The 19,369-nt window shown below is 39.7% G+C and overlaps 1 pseudogene; it reads right to left on the bottom strand.

Annotated features, from left to right (window-relative positions):
* Nucleotides 1–205: 205 nt before the first annotated feature.
* Nucleotides 206–18,607, bottom strand: LOC114037056 (annotated as a pseudogene).
* Nucleotides 18,608–19,369: the final 762 nt, after the last annotated feature.

Below are 19,369 nucleotides of genomic sequence, written 5' to 3'. Positions count from 1 at the left end.
TATCTCACTTACGTTACAGATGAGGAAATTGGGGTCAAGAGATTAACTGACTTACCCAAGGTTGCACAGTAAGCACCAAAGACATGATTCAAACCCAGATTCTTTAACTACAAATCCAGTGTATTTTGTGCTATACTTACCTCACCCTCTTCCCATAATAACCAAACACTTATAAGGACTTAAAATATACCGACCTGAATATACTTTACTTTGAAGAACTGGAACATTGGGTCTTTTCCCCATAGGAAGTCTGCTTGATACGACTTTCAAGCTGGAAGGCATCTAGTCGTTCCTTGGGGTTAAATGCCAACATGTCATGGAGAAGTTTACAGAGATCATGTGGAATGGATCTCTTTTTTTTCAAAGGAATATGCAGCTCCATGCTTGGGTTTTCTAGCATTGCCTCCCCAATCGGGATTAAGTCCTTCCCTTGGCATATGTAAGTTCCTGAGAACAAGATGACGAGCAAGAAAGAAAAAAAAGTCATCTGTTTCTAAACCATTCAAAAATCCTACATGCAGCAGAAAAATGTAAATGGCAATATATAAAACTCAGTCTCAAAGGTTACAACAGAGTCTACGACCAGATGAGGAGGAACTGAATTGCATTGGAGATTAAAAGACAATCAAAGGAAGACAACAAGACTTAAGTAGTGCATCTTCCTAATCTAACCAAAAGACCAAAATCAGTCAAGAGTATACCAAAAATAGATCTCCAAAGTATATTAGAGATTGCTACATTCTTGAGATAAAGTGCCTTTAATAAACCACTAAATGCAGTCAAGAGTACACCAAAAACAGATCTCTAAAAGTATATTAGATATTGTTACATTCTTGAAATAAAGTGCTTTTAATGTACCACTAAATACAAGTTAATAGATAATTTAACTAAGACATAGGATAGAGACTCAAAATCCAAATTAGGATATCGAGGATTTCACAAGTTTCTCTCACCATATCAAAAGCCACAAAGATATATGAAAATAGAATTAACAGCTTAGAAAATATTCCACCAATATCAACAACACTAGGCAAGTCTCTTACAAGAATGCCTGATTTTTAACAGTTGCAAAATTGGTTAAGAATGAATTTTTATATCCACAAAGTCATATATGACCCAGGTACATGTAAAATGGAGTTAGTCACAACTCAGGAAGTATCAGATACTTTTTTTTTTTTTTTTTTTGGCTAGGCAATGGGGTTAAGTGACTTCCCCAGGGTCACACAGCTAGTGTTATGTGTCTGAGGTCGGATTTGAACTCAAGTCCTCCTGAATCCAGGGCCGGTGCTCTATTCGCTGTGCCACCTAGCTGCCCCGCCCCCGCCCCAACACCTTTTTTAATAAAAATAAAAGCAATACATTCTTCAATTCATTGAGCAACTTTTCTTCAGAAAAACATGAAAGATGCAAAGATATCTTTGTTCCCATAACGTTTTAATGTATTCACTAGAAGAACATGGGGGTGAGAGGTAAGTAAGTAGATAAAGAGGAAGAGTAGGATGAGCTAAGTTCAAGTCCTACCTTTGAAACACCCCAGCTACGTGAGCCAAGGCAAGTCAAACTCCCAGCAACTCTGGCAATTTTCTAAGATCAGAAAATGCACAGTCGTTTCCAGTCTGCATTGGTAGAGAGGGAGTTTGTTCTAAGAGGAGCTCCCTGTGCTGATTAAATCACAGGCCCAGCTCAAAATTCATCAGCTTGCTAGGAAAGATGGAGTAGTGAGTACCTACCTCGATTTGAGAGACAGCAATAGCCTGTTCAGCCAAACTGCTTTAGAGCTAAATTGTAAACTCACTAAAGGCAGGGATTGTGCTTCTTCTCACAGGCTCCCCAGCTCCTAGTACAGGGCTGGGCATAAAATAGCCACTTAATTAACTTTATTAACTTAGATCATATGCTTCTTAAAACAAATCAACATACATGAGTGCTGGTTACAACACAAGCTTCTTTGTTAAGACTGATCTGGACCGCCTTTTGATGCCAAAATTGAGCTAAATGCTCCCCACACCCATCCTCTCAAATTTAGTGACTTCAAAGGCAAAGTTAATAGTTCTGACAAACCCGGAAGGGGACATAAAACAAAAGTATATATTTATCCATTTGTTATTTGTTATTAATTGGTCCTACTCTGTTAAATGCTAATGGATTTATGTAGAATTTATGTTTATTTGATTGTTTTTGTCGAAAGTTATTAAGTTTATAATAATTCTTTTTAAAGTAAATAGTTTAAATTCCATTACTCTGATTCTTGAACCAAAGATAAGCTTAAATTAAAACACTTAGGTTTTATCTTCAACACCTTCCTCTTGGGCTTTTTCCCTGAGATGTTCTAATTTTCTCCTTTAAAAATGTAATTAGTGAACATTTTATTTATTTTTAAAATAGCGTTAAGTTCAAACAGTCTTTTTTATTTGACTGATTATAAGTATCAGCTATTATCCTCCCATTAAAGTTTCATTTTGCTAGCTCATCAAGGCATGGAGGTGACCCTAAGTTCTCTGTTGTATTCCTCAAATAGTATCTCTTTGAAAAGAAAAAAAAAGATACACTCAGAAAAATAATACAAATAGTAGGCCACTCTTGGGTTTTATGCAAGACAGATTGGGGGGAAGGTAAGTTATTAAATTTAGACTAGTACAATCTAGGACAGGACAATCCCTATACTCATTGAGTTTACAATTTACTCGTTGAATAAAAATATAAATAGATATAAATAGAAAAAAATATATAAATAGATTGTTGTTTTTGTTCAGTTGTTTCCTACTCTTCAAAACCCTATGTGAGGTTTTCTTGGCAAAGATACTAGAACGATTTGCCATTTTTTCCTCCAGCTCATTTTACAGATGAGGAATTGAGGCAAACAGCGTTAAATGACTTGCCCAGAGTCACACTGCCAGTAAGTGTCTGAGGCCAGATTTGAACTCAGGAAGATGAATCTTCCCGACTTTAGACCCAGAGCTCTATCTACTGCACCACTTAGCTGCCCCATAAAAAAAGATACAGCGCCTAGAATTGTCCATTTTGAGTGTCAAGTGAATGAAAAAGACAGAGATAAGTATTGTGTATTTCAAGGAGGAAGCCATCACAGTAGACTGAAGCTGTCAAGAAAGGTTTCCTCAGGAGGAATTTTAGTGGATTGCAAGATCAATAGGAGTCAGCAGCAACATACAGCAGTACAAAAAAGCTAAAGCAATTTTAGGCTATGTTAAAAGAACAGTATCAGATTCATGTCTGAAAGGCAACTCACCAAGCAATTCCTTCTCAGAATCTGCCTCCCTGAAAGTAATCCTCTCAATCATGGCCCAGAAAATTATCCCAAGGGCAAAGATGTCTGCTTTGGCTGTGTAGCTGCCTTCCCACACTTCAGGAGCCATATAGAAATCCGAACCACAGGCAGAGGAAAACCGGTGCTGATTAATATTCACTCTCCCTTGGCATACTTTACTCAGGCCAAAATCTGTTACCTAAAAAAACAAAGGGTAAGGGTGGCTAATTAGATCAAATAGGAAAATGTCCAGTTCCACTAAGAGAGACCTTCTTGGCTACCAAGTGAACAGTAAAGACCTTAATGACTTGGACTTGGATTTCCAGCAAATTAATTGGGAATTATGTAACTGATCATGACACCTTACCAGACAGATGTCCAAAAAGGATGCCCCTCTCTCCATTATGCCTCCGTTTCCATAATTGGCCTAGATTCCTAAGAAAAAGAGGAGTGTGGACAAAAGTGGTGTCTCCTTCTATGATCTGCTTGGGAATTTTGCTGTCTCAATACCCTCATCTCTCTTCTCTCTTTGATTAAAATTGTGCCCTTGATTAAAATTGCCTTCTTCCTTCATTATGTAGCCCCGGGACAAAGTGGATGCTGCTATTAATAATTAAATATGGAAACGTTTCTGATGTAGAAATTTGCTGTTAGTCTTTTTTTTTTTTAGTTGTGTCCAACTCTTTGTGACCCCTTTAGGGGTTTCCTTGGCAAAGAGTGGTTTGCCAGTCCCTTCTGTAGTTCATTTTACAGATAAGGAAACTAAAGCAAATAGGGTGAAGTGACTTATCCAGGCTCACCCAGCCAGAAAGTGTCTGAGGCCAGATTTGAACTCAGAAGAGGAGTCTTCCAGACTTCAAGCCTGGCATTTTTACTGCTCCACCTATCTGCTGGCAGCTAGAAATTTATCAACAGCATAAATTTATCATCTATTTCTTGAAATTATGGAAAGAATGTTACTGTTCTTTAAGAACATCTTTTAAACTTGCTTTTGAATAGCAACAGTACTATGGGCTGCTCAGTACTAATGAGGAACAGGTTAGAAAGGGGCCTTAAGCCTCATCAATCTCAGCCAGACCATCACAATATTCCACGTGATTGGTGTGGTGCTGAAACCCCAAAGTTCCCTTGAGAACACAACCAATAAAAGAACCTTTTTTTCCTATCAAGGATAGATGCAAAGAATAGTTAAAAAGGTCAAGTGTCACTGGAACTTAGAGAATGTAGAAAAGAATAAAATGTCCTTAGACTGGAAAGGTATGAAGGGTTTTAAAAGCCAAAATGAGTATTTGATCTTGGAGGTAACAGAGAACCACTGGAGCATATTGAGCAGGTGGGATGACATGGTAAGATCTGTGTTTTAGGAAGATCATTTTGGCTGCTGCGTGGAGGATGAAATGCAAAGTGGAGAGACTAAGCACAGAGGATGCTGTAATAGAGGAGGCCCTGAATAAGGGTAGTGGCTGTGGGAGAGACAAGGGGATGTACAAGAGAGATGGTGTGAAGGGAGAAATGACAAGTCTTGGCAACAGATTGGATACTGAAGTGAGCAGATGAAATGAAGTGAAAAAACAGATGGAGGAGGATACTTAGGTTGAACGCCTGGGTGACTGGGAGGACAGTGATGCCCTTAACAGTAACATGGCAGTTGAGGGAGGAGACGATTGAGAGTGTAACAAGTTCTGTTTTTGGAAACGTCTATCTAATTCTAGATGTCCAAAAGGTAGTCAGTGATACAAAACTGGAGGTCAGGAAAAAGTTTAGGGATGGACAAACAGATCTAAGGATCATCTCTACGGAGATTCTAATTCAGGGGTGGGGAACCTGTGGCCTCCTACATGTGGCCGTCTAGGTCCTTGGGTGCAGCTTTTTGACTGAGTCCAAGTTTTACAGAACAAATCCTTTTATTAAGGAGATTTGTTTCAATTCAATTAAATCGAATATATGGGAACTGAACAAGTGATGTAGTATATAGCAGAGGTTCTTGAAGTGTGATCCAGGGACCCCTGTGGATCCACAGGATCAAAACCATTTTCATAGTAATGCTAAGACATTTTAATTTCTAATATAGTAAATACGAATTGATATAACCCACATGAACAAAGGCTCTTGGGGGAGGGAGGTCTTCAACAATTTTTAAGAATATAAAAAGGTACAAAGGGCTATAAAAATGTGACCTAGCATATAACACTTCTAGGGCTGTATCCCCAAGAGATCATAAAAATGCGGAAAGGACACATATGTACAAACATATTTATAGCAGCTCTTTCGGTGGTGGCAAAGAAGTGGAAATTGAGAAGATGCCCATCAATTGGGGAATGGCTGAGCAAGTTGTGGATATGAATGTAATGGAATACTACTGTGCTAAAAGAAATGATGAGCAGGAAGACTTCAGAAAAACCTGGAAAGACTTGAAAGGACTGATGGTGAGTGAAGTAAGCAGAACCAGTAGAACATTGTACATAGTAACAGCCATGTTGTGTGATGACTAACATTGCTCTTCTCAGCAATGCAAGAATCTAAGACATCTCCAAAAGACTCATGATGGAAAATGCTATCCACATCCAGAGAAAGAACTATGGAGTTTGAAAGTAGATTGAAGCATACTATTCGCTCTTTTTTTTCTTCTGTTATGTTTTGTTTCCTCTTTCTTGTGGTTCCTCCTATTGGTTCTAATTCTTCCTTGCAATATGACTAATGTGAAAATATGTTTAATAGGAATACATATGTAGAGACTATCTCAGATTGCACACTGTGTTGAGGAGGGTGGTGGGGAGGGAAGGGGAGAAGGTTTTAAAACTCAAAAGCTTATGGAAGTATTGTTGAAAACTAAAAATAAATTAATTAATAAAAAAGAATATTAAAAAAAAAGAATATAAAAAGGTACTGAGGCCAAAAAGTTTGAGTACCACTGACAGAAAGGCAAAAAAGGAGAAGGCCAAGGACAGATTCTGGGAGGCCACCCACAGTTAGTGGGCATGACTTGGATGAAGATTTCAGCAAAGAAGACTGAGAAAGAATAATCAAGGTAAGAGAAAAATCAGGAGAGAGTGACATTACAAAAACCAAGACAGGAGAAAGTATCCAGAACAGAATAATCAATAGGGTCAATGGCTTTGGAGAAATCAAGAATCACAAGTATAGAGATAAAATCATTACATTTGACAATTAAGAAATCATTAGTAACTTTGGAGGCAATAGTTTAATTGAATGATGAGGTCAGAAGCCAGACTACAGAAGCTTAGAAGAGCATGAATGGAGAGGAAGCAGAGACACCAATTGTAGATGGCTTTCTCAAGGAGTTTAGCCATGAAAGAGGGGAGGAAATACAGGATGATAACTAGTAGGGGTGGTCAGATCAAAGGAGAGTTTTTTTTAAGGATGAGGGAGACATGGGCAGGTTTGTGGGTCATAGGCAGGCAGCCTATGTAGGCAGCAGGCAGGAAGACACTGAATATCAGTAAGAGAGTAGGGATAATAGAGGGGGCAATCTACTTAGAGAAGATAGAATGGAACCAGATCAGGACACAATATAGAGGGGTTTGCCATGGCAAGAAAGACTACCTCTTCATGTGAAACAGAGGCGAAGGCACACATAATGGGCAAAGACATCTGAAAGATATAAGGAGGAAGGGGAAAAGGAGAGCTCTTAGTGAATGGCCTCAATTTTTGTGCCTGATGCTGGGGATACAGTGACAAAAATGAAATGGCTCTTGCCCTCAGGAAGCTAATATTCTATCAAGAAACAACAACCATAGAGATAAGTAAATACAAAATACATTAAAATTAAATACAAAATATGTTCAAAGTCAACACAAAACATATTCAAAGTCAATGCAAAATTAGGAGCTAAGAAAATTGTGGTCTCATGTAGGAGGTGGCTTGAACTGAACTTTGAAGAAGTTAAGAATTCTAAGAGGCAGAGGGAAGAAGGGAGAACATGGAACGAGGGGTGGTAAGGGGACTGTCTGTGCAAAGGCACAAAGACAGGAGATGGATGATTGTGAATGAGGAATAACAAGTTCAATTTGATGAACTGTAGAATATTTGAAGGAGAAAACTGCCATTTCCTTAGCTCCTAATTTTGCATTTGCTTTGCATAAGTTTTGCATTTAGTTATCTGCATCAGTTGATTGTCCTGATAGAATGTTAGCTCCCTAAGAGCAAGAGCTATTTCTTTTTGTCACTGTATCCACAGCAGCAGTAACAGTGCATGGCACAAAAACTGAGTAATAAACTTGAAAAGATAAGCTAGGGTCTAGAAACCTAAGGCAGGGACATCAATTTAAAGGCTATCACAAAACTTCAGGCAAAAGGTAGTGGCCATGCAAGTAGAGCAAAGAGAACAGATACAAGAAATGTGGTAACAGAATCAACAAGACTTGACATCAGGTTGACCATGAGGGATTTGGGAGAACGAAGAGTTGAAGATTATGTCCCTGGGTAACTGAATGAATGGTGACACCCTTAATCTTTGTTTTACAGATGAGGAAACACATTTGGGATTCCCTCCATTTGAACAGGGCTAGACTGCAGCTGGCAGAGTGGGTCAAGAAGAAGACAGTAGGGAAATATCAGGATCCAGGATACAGTGGGGCAGGGGAAGGAAACAGTCCTCCCTCATTTTGTCTCCAAGGAAGGTCAATGAAGATAGAACCCAAGATCTACCAGGAATACAGGAGTATCATTGAGTTACTGATGTAGAGCTAGAAGGGAGCTCAGATACCATCTGGTCCTAACCCCTTCATTTTACAAATGAGGAAAGTGAAATCCAAAGAGGTTTTAGTGCATAGCAACGCATTGTATAACAATGTTACACAGGGAGCAAGTGGAAAAGCTTAGGATTTGAAATCCAGTCCTCTTTGGCAGATCTAAAATTTATCTGACCTAAAATTATATTAAGATTTTTTTTAAAAAATTATGTAAATGGAGCAGCTAGATGGCACAGTGGACAGAGCACTGGCCCTGAAGTCAGGAGGACCTGAGTTCAAATCTGACCTCAGATCAAACACTTGACACTTACTACCTGTGTGACTCTGGGCAAGTCACTTAACCCCAATTGCCTGGCCAAAAAAAAAAAAATAATGTAAATCTATCTATAAGTTCCCGTACACTGAGGAGAAGCAAAATTAACTCTAGCTCCAGAAGAAACTAGTAATATTTGGAAAGCACTTTGCAATAAATTTCTCTTTCTCCCATGAAATAGAAAGGCCTACTCAGTAGACTTGGCCTCAGTTGCTTTCACCTCTAGGAGCCTTACAGTAAAACTGTAAGAGGTCTAAGGCATTATTCTTTCTGACCTGGGACTCTTTCAGGTATGCATAATTATGTTGACTGATCTCCCAATTAAGCAGTTCTTTAAAAAACACAGTAAAAGCAGTGTTATCCTGCACTTCACCAATAGGAATAGAGTGGCCATATCTGAGAATATTCTCATATAAATGTTCAGTGGAATGACTAGATAGATCATCAACCACAAAGTCAACACTAAATGTCTGCTGAGTCAATCACAGATTCTCCGTCAGAAGGAAGGACCAGTCCAAACTACAGCCGAAACAAGAATCCCTTCTACAACCCCATCCAGCCTTTGTTTGAAAACACCTCATAAGAAGGAACCCATTAATCAACTGAGTATACTTCTCAATGGCTGCAACAATTCCTTAATGCAAAGGACACATGAATGAACAAATGTGAATGAATAAATGAATGAGTAAGTAACAGGAAACCACTGGAGGGTTAACATTTGGGCGCATTATGAAATTGATCTTTTAGGAAAACCAGTGTGAAGGATGAATTGAAAGCATATGGAGGACTTTCCTTTGGATCAAAGCTTAATTACTGTCAAGAGCACTTTCAAACTTTCCCATGAGGTGCTATGGCATTCCACTCCTCTAAAATAATTCTGAGTGCCTTTTACATAGTAGGTACTCAATCAGTGTTTGCTGATTTGATTTGATTTAATCAGAATTTTAAATTAATTGACATTTCCTTCTACCCAACCCCCCCACACCCCCAGTCCCAACCCAAGCTTTCCCAACTTGCCAAACAAAACTTTTATTATGTTATTGTTCACAGTCACTGCAACCTTCTCCTACAGGAATTAGTCAGGCTCCACTTCAAATCTCTTGTTTCATGTGGCTCTCAAAAGCTTAATTTCTAGAGCTCTACCCAGATTTCTTCCTACTGAGAATGATCATGACTATAACAACTTCCACTGAGAACTAATTATGAAGAAAGTAACACAAAGACCACATAGGCACAATCTCATTAATCCAATCACTTGAGATAAAAACCTGATGAAAATTAGTGAATGTTGCCACCTTGCAAGAGATAGGCCCATAGGAGAAACAGTAAGGAAGTACCAAACCACTCTGATACTCAAACCCAAAACCAAAGGGTATTCTACCAATTTCTTTGGCTATTGAAAAGAGTTACAGGACAAACTAAACCAGTCTTCTTCTTGTTGTCGTTGTTCAGTTGTTTCAGTTGTGCCCAACTCTTCATGATCCCACTTAGGGTTTTCTTGGCAAAGATACTGGAGTGATTTGCCATTTCCTTCCTCAGCTCATTTTACAGATGAGGTAACTGAGGCAAACAGGGTAAAGTAATTTGCCCAGGGTCACATAGCTAGTAAGTGTCTGAGGCTAGATTTGAACTCAGGAAGATGAATCTTCCTGACTCCAGGCCCAGCACTCTTACCACTGTTCATATAGACAATACAAAGTATACATCAATAAATGTGTATAGTGCACCATATGTGGTTGTGTGTGTGCAAATGTGGACAAGTCAGGGATAAAAAAATTATCCCAGTGGTACCAGGGAAATGATATGGCATAACAGAAAGTGAAGTAGACCTGGAATTACAAAATCTGGGTTCAAGTCCAAATTCAGCCACTTATTGGCTGCTTAAAGGGCAGCTAGGTGGTGCAGTGAATAGAGGGCAACATGTCCTTCAGAGATTTGGCAAAGGATGGTTTCAAAACGAAGGTCTACAAAGCAATTCAACCTTAATTCTGGCATGTAAAGAAATTCAACTGCAAAGCTCATTACCAACACAGATGTCACATCCTGCTTCTGAAGCCAGTGCCGATGATGAGCCATGATGAATATTCATTGACAATACAAACACCTACAATAAGCTCATAGAATAGAACCAGTCTGCCAGCATTCGAGTGATGCTCACGTTATAGCTCTTATGAGCTAGACAACCTCTCTGGGTCTCCAGTTTCCTCATATCTGTGGAAAAAAGGGAACTGACTCTAGAAAAAGCAACCTGACATAGTAGAAGTGGGACCAGAAAACCTAGGTTTAAGTCCTAGCTTCATTTCTTACTACCTACGTGACAAGAGACAAGCTGCAATTCTAGGGTCCTTGATTGCCAGTTAGTGAAAAGGATAACAATGTACTCCTTCACAGAGTTAATGTGAGGGAAACGCATTGTAAACTACAAGGCATACAGCAGTAAACTGATAAGGGCTGAGGAACTTCTAATAATGTTCAAAAGCTTCATTTGCATACCACCACCACCCCAACCCTAGGTAAAATGCCAACAACTTCTAGAGAACAGGGACTATTAGGGTGTGTTTTTTTTCCTTCTCTGTATCCCCAGGTCTAGAATAGTGCCTTGCACATAGTAGGGACTTGATGTATACTGAACTTATTCATTCTACATACATTTACTGGAGTATCCAAGAAGTCAAAGACATCGTTCTAGGCATTACAGGGATATAATTGTACAAAACATGGTCCGTGAACCTAAGGAATCTCACAACTTATTAGAAGAAATAAGACAAACTAGAAAGCCACCACTAAGAACAGGGGTATGAAAATTTATGAAGCAGAATTATGAGTGACTAACTCCTTCAGCCACCCATCTTCATTTTTTTTTACTGCAGTCTGAAAAGGATTAAAAGACCCATTCGTTTATGGAATTTAGTTTTGGAAGGGACCTCAGATCATCTAATCCAACTGCCTCATGTTCCTCCTTCCTCTCTCAGAAAAATCTCTCTCTATCCCTTGATCCCAACCCTTCCTGATTCCTAAGAGAATTGATCTCCATGATCACGCCCTCCCACTCAAGCATCTACTTTCTTCTACCCATTGGGTCCTTCCCTTCTGCCATTTAACACACTCAAGCCTCACCTCTTCTGAATGAAGAATCTTCAACTTGACCCTATAACTCCAGCCGGTTACAGCACCAGGTCATTTCTCCACTTCCTATATTTTGTTGTTCAGTCATGTCCAGCTCTCTGTGACCCCGTGGACCATAGCATGCCAATACTGTCTACAGAGTTTTCTTGGCAAAGATGCTGGAGTGGCTTGCCATTTCCTGTATCGTCACACTTCATAAAACAAGTATTCTGTACTCACTGCCTCCAGTTCTGCATTGTCCTTCTCCCTGAACCTTCTAAAATGTGGCTACTGCACCCTCTAATACTACTCTCTTCTTAGAATCATAGATGTAGAGCTGGAAGGACCCTCAGAGGACACCTTGTCTAGTGGCATCAAACTCAAAGAGAAATGGAGATCACTAATCTATATATAAGAATATCTGTGGGTGGCATATTAACTTGATTTTAAAATCTGATTTTATCTATGTTTTTATTGTATTTTCATTTTTTTCTGTTAAGTATTTCCCACTTACATTTTAATCTGCTTTGAACAATCCTTTGGAGAGTCACGTGGCCCACAGACCACGTGTTTTGACGCTTCTGAACTAGTCCAACCTTAGAAGATTTCAGTCCAGATCCTCTGCCTCCCAGTCAGTACTCTTTCCACGGCACCATGCTACCTCCAATTACCATCAGCTTCCCTTCCTGAGAAACTGCAAGTCTTCTTCTCAGGTTCCATACACCTTGTCTCAGACATTTGTCCCTAACACCAACTCCTTTCCTTGAAACTCTCGCTGTCCGTGACTTCTTTAGTATTACACTATTCTGGTTCTCTTCTTTCTCCTCAAATGTGATATTTGTAAGGCACCTGACACAGTGTCTGTCACATAGTAAACGCTATATAAATGCTTGCTCCCTTCTCCTTCCCTACCTGTCCCCTAACTGTGGATACTCTTCAGACCTCAGATCTCTCTTTTAATACTCTGTTTTAGAAAGCTCATTTATTCTCATGACTTCAGCTATCGCCTCTATGCCAGGGACTACCAATGTGCAACTCCAGGTACAATCTCTCACTGAGCGCCAGCCCCAGGTGTCAAACTATTTGCTAGACCTTTCCACATAGGTCCTTAGGATTTAAAAGAGGTTTTAAGGGCCATCTATCACAGTCTTTTTTTGTTTTATAAATGAAGAAAAAGAAGTCAGAGAGTCTGAGATGTAAATGACGAGGGAGAGAAGGGAGAGAAGCATTTATTAAGCACCCAGTATGTGCTAAGCACTTTACAAGCATTATCTCATTCAGTTTTCACAACAACCCTGTAAGGTATGTGCTATTATTATCCCCACTTTATAGCTGAGGAAACCAAGGCAGATAGAGGTTAAGTGATTTGCTTAGAGCTACACAGCAAGTGCCTGAGGTCAAATTTGAACTCAACTCTTCTGAATGCCAGGCCCAGCATTCTGAGCAACCTGGGCCACCTGGTAACCCGCTAAATAACAAAGCAAGGATTTAAACTCAAGTCCACTGTCTCTAAATCAAGTACTCATTCCACTGTCACATTTCTCACATGGATATTTCACTATCACCTCAAACTCATATATTCAAAACTAAAAGATGACTAAATCTTCCATCCCATCTTAATTCCCCTACTACTAGCAATGGCACCATCATTCAAAGAGCAATACAGTGCGGTGGAAAGAGCACTTGCTCAGGAGTCAGGAGACCTGGGTTGAAATCCCACCTCTGGCATTTGACCAAGTCACTGAAGCTCTCCGGACCTCAGTTCGGTCACCTGTAAAATGAGAAGACGGTACTAGATGGCTTCTGACTTCCTCCGAGCTCTAGATCTACGATCCTATAATCATTCCTTTTTGACAGGATGACTAAACTGGAAATGTCATCGATGCAGTTTACCTAGACTTTAGGGAAGCGTACGATCAAGGACGTCACACTATCTTGTATGAAAGATAGAGATGTGTGGGATGGATGGGTGATGCTAGAGCTAGCTGGATTACATACTGGCTCAATGTCCAGATCCAAGAAGTTGTCATTAATTCTTTGCTGTCAACTTGGCAAAAGGTCTCCAATGGAATGCCCCAGAAATCTATACTTGGCCCTGTACTATCTCACATTTTTACTGACGACTGGGACAAAAGCGTAGACGGCGTGCTTATTAAATTGGCCGATGACACAAAGCTGGGAGGGATAGTTAGCATACTGGATGAGAGAGTCCAGATCCAAAAAGATTTTGACAGGCTAGAACATTGAGCCAAATCTAATAAGATAAAATTCAGTAGGCATAAATATAAAGCCTTCCCCCTGAGCTCAAATAAATCAATTTCACAAGTATAAAATGGAGGAGACATGATTAGATAGCAATTTATCTGGGAGGTTTATTGGACTGCAAATGAAGTATGAGTCAACAGTGTGACGCGGCAGCCCAAAAAAGTAATATGATCTAGAACTTCATTAAAAGAGGCCTAGCCTCCAGAAATAAGAAAGTAACAGTTATATCTGGAGTGGTATGTTCAGTTCTGGGCACCATAGTTAGGGAAGGATGCTGATAAGCTAGAGAGTGTCCAGAAGACAGCAAACAAGGTCTCAAAGGGCATTGAGTCCATCTCCTATGAAGATTCTTTGAAGAAACCAGACTACAGAAGAAAAAACTCAGGGCTGACATGATGGCTGATAAAGTATTTGTGGAGCCATCATATATGTGTTCTGTTTGGCCCCAGTGGGCAGAACCAAAGAAATAGATAAAAGTTGCAAAGAGATAAATTTTGGCTTAATATAAGGGAAAACATCTTAACAATTAGAAATGTCCAAAAGTGGAATGGACTTCCTTGGAAAGTGGTTGCTTTCCCTCTCCTCACGAGAGGTCTTCAAGAAGAGGCCACATAACCACATTTAGGACATGCAGATACCGAGATCCCTTTCAGTTATAATAGCCAACGGTTTTGTGATTCTCTTCATTTCAAACTTCGGAATCATTTTTTTTATTCTTCCTTCTTTTTCACATCTCAAATAGTAATAGCTAACATTTATAGAGCATTTCAACATTTGCAAAGTGCTTTGCATATTATCTCGTTTGATCCTCACAACAATTCTGTGACGTACATGCTATTATTATGCCCATTTCCAAGGAAAAGTGTATAACTAAAGAAAAAAAGATGGGCAAAAACAGCCATGAGGAATGACCACATTTGGGTGTGAGAGGAAGAGGAACAACCAGTAAAGGAGATCTAGAAGGATCAGTCAGAGAAGTAGGAAGAGAACCAGAATAAAGCAATGTCACAGATGCCAACAGAAAAGCATCCTTTGAGAAGGCAGGGGTGGGTCAATAGTATGGAGTCATGAAAAGCATGCTGGATTTAATAACAGAAGATCTGGCTTCAAATCCTGGCTCATTCACTTTCTACCACTTGAAAGGAGATAGTTCAACTTTTTAGGTTTCAGCGTCCTCACCTGTAAAATGAAGGGGTGGAATTACATGACTTCTAAGATCCTTGGTGAGTGTTTAATCTCAAATATTACTACAAAGAGTTAATCAATCAATAAGCATTTATTAAAGTTCTACTACATGCCTGGTATTACAGTAAGCACTGGAGTTAACAAGACAAAAATGAAACACTCTCTGCCCTCATTTCTATCAAGAGAGATATGTACACAAGTAACCACATACAACATAAATACAAGGTAAATGGAAGGGAGGACTCTACCTGGGACAGATCAGGAAAGACCTCTTAAAGAAGATGGCATTTGACCCGAGTTTTGAAGGAAGGTAGGAATTCAAAAAGAAGAGGAGAGAGGACCTTACAAGCATAGGAGGCAGCTTGGGCAAAGACATCAAGATAAGAAACGGAATATTGTATTTGAGAAACAACAAGACCAGAGAATATAAGAAGGATAGGAATGTAATAAGAAGGATTGAAAGGTTGGTTGGAACCAAATTGTAAAGGCCTTAAAAGCCAAAAACAGAAGTTTGAATTTGATCCTAGAGGTATTTAATCCTAGATTTATTATGACCATAGATAGTGTCTGGTGCATAAATTCTTTTTGGTTGGTTGATTATCGAGCAGGAGGGGGACATGATCAAATCTGCACTTATCCCTTTGATAGCTATGGGGAAGATGGATCAGAGGAGAGAGACTTGAGGCAGAGACATAAATTAGTAGGCTACTGCGACAGACCAGGTAAAAGACGATGAGGGCCTAAACCAAGGTGGCAGCCATGTGAATGGAGAGAAGGCAACATATTTGAGAGATGTGGAGGTAGAATAAATGAGGCTTGGCAACTGATGGAGAGAGGGGAGTGAAGAATTAAAGATGATATCCATCTTATTAATGTGGGTAACTGGAAGAATGACAGTTCCTTGATAAAGATAGAAAAGTTTGGAAGAAAGGTGGGTTTGGAGGGAAAGATGATGAGTTCTGGTTTTGGACATGTTAAGTTTGAGAGACTTGTGGCATGTTCAATTCAAAATGTCCAAAAGGCAGTTAAGTTAGTGGTGGTGGTAACAGAGTTCAGAAGAAAACTAGAGGCTGGACACATACAGCTGAGAGTCATCTGTGAAAAGACAACATTTGAAAGAATGAGAGTTGATGGAGGAAGGAAAAGGAAGAGAGAGAGAGAGAAAATATATATACATATATACATATACATTTATATACACATATTATATATATACACACACATACATTTATATACACATTATATATATATATATATATATATATATATATATATATATATATATATATATATACACACACACATGGTATGGAGCATGGAGTCTTGGGATACACTCATAGTTAAGGTATATTTGGATGAAGATCCAGCAAAGGAGACTTAGGACAAGTTCAACAGATAGAAGGAAAACCAAGAGAGAGTAGAATCACAAAAACCCTGAGAGGAGAGAGTATCCAGGAAGAATGGGTAGTCAAATGTCAAATGTTACAAAGAGGCCAAGAAGTATGAGGACTGAGAAAAGGCCTGGTCTGGTAAAATATTACTGGTAACTTTGCAGAGTAGTTTCAGTTGAGTGACAAGGTCAGAAGACAGATTTCAAGGGACTAAAAAATGAAAGAGAAAGAAGTGGAAGCAAAAAACTTCCTAGGAGTTTGTCTATGAAAGGGAAGACGGACATGAAACAACAGTTTGGAGGGATGGTACAGTCAAGCAAGGGTTTTTTAAGAATGGAGTAGACATGAGCATGTCTTCAGGCAGCAAGGAATCAGCCAAGTAAATAGGGAGAAACTGAAGGTTAGAGTGAGAGGGAAGAGACGATTATCATAGCAATCTGTTTTAGGGGACAGGAAAAACGGGATCAAGGGTCCAAGTAGCCTTGGCAAGAAGAATCACCTCTTCATCAGAAACTAGTTTCTAAGTAAAAAGAAGAGAGAACAGGGAATGAGGTCAAGGGCTTTGGGGATGTAGAACAGAGGAAGGGAGAGGACTCACACAATCAAGTTCTATTTTCTTAGTAAAGTCTGAGGTAGAGTCTTCTGCTGAGGGGATAGGAGGAGGGAGTGTTGTGGAAGGCTTGAAGAGAAGAGAGGCCTGGAATGGTCAGTGTGTGGAATATGGTTGGGAATCAATTAAGGAGGAGTAAAAGAATGTTCCTGCTATAGTGAAAGCCCAGCTGAATTTCAATAACATAAATTCGTAGCAGACCCAGGCAACACAGTTGGATGACTTCCTACAGCAACATTCAGCAGCACAGGAGTAAAACCAGAGAAGGGGGATAGTGGGAGTAGTCAAGGACTGCAGTTTGGCAAGGTATGAGGGAGTGAAGATAACCACTTGAGGTATAATCTGCCTCGCTAAAGTAGTTATATTTTTAAAGGCAAACTTTGAGGTACAAATGAATAAAGTGTGATGGTGAAATGAGAGATGATAGGGAGATAAATGTTTGGGCACAAGCCACCAGCTCATACGCTAGCCTTGAACAATGACTGAGGTTATAGAGAGTGCTATGCATTCCAGCCATTCATTTACCCCCAAGCCCAATGACCAAGGATTAGGGGACCATTCCTATCAACTCTCTACCATACTGCCTCAAACTACAGATCACAAAGGATAGCTGTCATCTCTTTCTACTCCCATCCCCACACCAAATCCGAAAGGCTGATAGACCCTGGCAGATTGGCTTTCAAGATATTCTATAATCTGGCCCTACCTTATCTATTCAATTTTACCTCCTACTATTCTTTTCACGGTCCCTTGAACATGCCATGGCAATCACCCCCTTTGTGATTTTGTTCATATATTCCCATCTGAATGCTATACCTAATCCTCTCTCCTTATCTAATTCTTATTCTTTCTTCACTCTTACTTGTATTTCTTGTGCCACCTCCTCCTCAAAAACTTCCCTGACCACTCCATCCCTCAATAATGCCCCCTTCTCTGAACCCCTATAATACTTACATAGTTTGTATAACTCTTTTTTGTACATGCTATCTTATATTCTTACTTGTGTCCTAAATTTAATGGCCTTATCTCCCCAACTAGACAGTAAGCTCCTTGAGGACAAGTATTGGATTTAGTATTTCTTCGGTACCTTCCTGAACACTCAATACAGTGTAAAACACATGGTGTATAGGTTATAAACACTTGTTGAAATGAAGTAGACATTTCATAATGTTACCTATCAGGCCAAGAGAAGGTGAAGAGTTCCTCATTTTTTACCTTTAACACGGGCCCTCCAGAGCTATTTGAGATCAGAATGTTATCTGGCTTCAGGTCTCTGTGCACAATCTGGTTTCTATGCAGGAAAGCCACTGCCTGGCTCATTTGCTGCATGAAACTCTTGTTCAGCTGGGCATCTGGACTTCGGGCCAGCAGGAACTCATTCATGTTGCCGCTGTCACAAAACTCCATCACAAACCACAGGTAACAGGCTGACTTGGGATCCATACATCTACGCCCTTTGAGACAGGTCTCTATGAGCAGCAACTGATCATCTGACTTATTGGAGTGGTTGCTCATTGGCTGGAAAACCTGGCCACTTTGCAAGATACACTCTTTCAACCAGATCACATTTTCATGTTGGCTTTGAATGCTCTGAAGAGCCCAGAACTCTTGCAGAGCCAATTCCACATTTTCAGGTCCGTTACAATGCATTCGTTTCACTGCAACCTTTTTTCCAGTCTGATTGACAACTGCTTCATACACTACCCCATAGCTGCCACGGCCCACTTCCTGCAGGATGTTATACTTGGCATCTGTAGTCATGGCTCACTTCTAGGCCCCAGGGGAGAAGCAACAGAAATCTCTGAAAAGTGCACCTAGTTTTTAAATAACCCTGCAAAAAAGAAGAAAAGCCATATAAAGTTGTATAATGAACGGATAATGTAAATACCTCAGGCAGACAACTGAACCCCAGATCATCCTCTGCAGTTTTGCTTACTCTCTAGTAAGCCCACAGCCCTGATTTGCATGGACAGCAGTCCTCCCCACCACATTCTTGTCTACCATCACTCCCTCCCTAGTATCTAGGCTACTCAGATTCCCCAAAGGTCTCCTGTTCTACATGTAGATGAAAACCCGTCTTCCCTCAATTCAACAGAGCCACAAAAGGATTAAAAAAATAAACATGAATAAGAAATTAAGGGCACTGAATTAAATTGAAATATGGTCAAGTTTACACTGGCCATAGATGCTTCTCCTTTCAAAACCTATTTGAAGGATCTCAACCAACGCCCCTCCTTATCAGTGGTAGAACAACAATGCCAGGTTCCTACTTTTGGTTCCAAAGAAGAGCAGATAGACATACCCACATCCACTAGTCTGGGAACTGGGACAATGGATGTAGATCTCTAGAAAGAAAAGCTCATCTTCCACTCCTCTCGAAGGGTATATTTACATAAGATACATTCACTCCTTTGGAGAATGGAACAAAGAGAAATTAAGAGACAAATAAAACAAGAGAAAAGTTATCTCAGCACAAAAAAACTTTGACAAAATAAGGTTTTCCATTCCATAAGATTTTTCCTC

Source organism: Vombatus ursinus, unplaced genomic scaffold (genome assembly GCF_900497805.2).
Source record: "Vombatus ursinus unplaced genomic scaffold, bare-nosed wombat genome assembly UNPS02010219.1, whole genome shotgun sequence".
Taxonomy (NCBI): domain Eukaryota; kingdom Metazoa; phylum Chordata; class Mammalia; order Diprotodontia; family Vombatidae; genus Vombatus; species Vombatus ursinus.
This window is presented reverse-complemented; position numbering and strand designations above follow the sequence as displayed.